Below are 489 nucleotides of genomic sequence, written 5' to 3'. Positions count from 1 at the left end.
GCGCCTCCCGCCCAGCCCCCTCCCGCCCTAGTCGCTCGCCCCCTTCTCTTTCCTCCGCCTTCCTCCTTCCTTCTCTCCCTTCGCTCCCTTCCTCCCCCCAGACGCCTCTTCCTTCTCTTCCCACGCGCAGTGGCCCCTCCTCTTCCTTCCGAGGCTTCCTTGGTCTAGAATTTCGCCCCGCGGCTCTCCTCCGGGCGCGGGCGCCTCCCCTTTTCTTAGCGCCCTTCTTCTGGGTGACTCACTGTCGGCTCCCCGAAGCGGGGAACTTGACCGGGGCCAGGAAGGGGCGTCTTCAGAGCATCTGTAAATCCCCGCAGCCGGGCGACTTAACTCAGGTCTGGCTTGCTAGGGGAAACGATGGACAACTATCTCATGAAACCGGGACGGACCCTGAGCTGTGAATGGACTCGCATTCATGGCTCTTTCTTCCCCACTCTCGATCCCCATCTAAAGTAAAATGCGTGTAAATCTCCGCTTTAGACTGAAAGC

This window comes from Lipotes vexillifer, unplaced genomic scaffold, assembly GCF_000442215.2.
Source record: "Lipotes vexillifer unplaced genomic scaffold, Lipotes_vexillifer_v1.1 scaffold269, whole genome shotgun sequence".
Classification (NCBI taxonomy): domain Eukaryota; kingdom Metazoa; phylum Chordata; class Mammalia; order Artiodactyla; family Lipotidae; genus Lipotes; species Lipotes vexillifer.
This window is presented reverse-complemented; position numbering follows the sequence as displayed.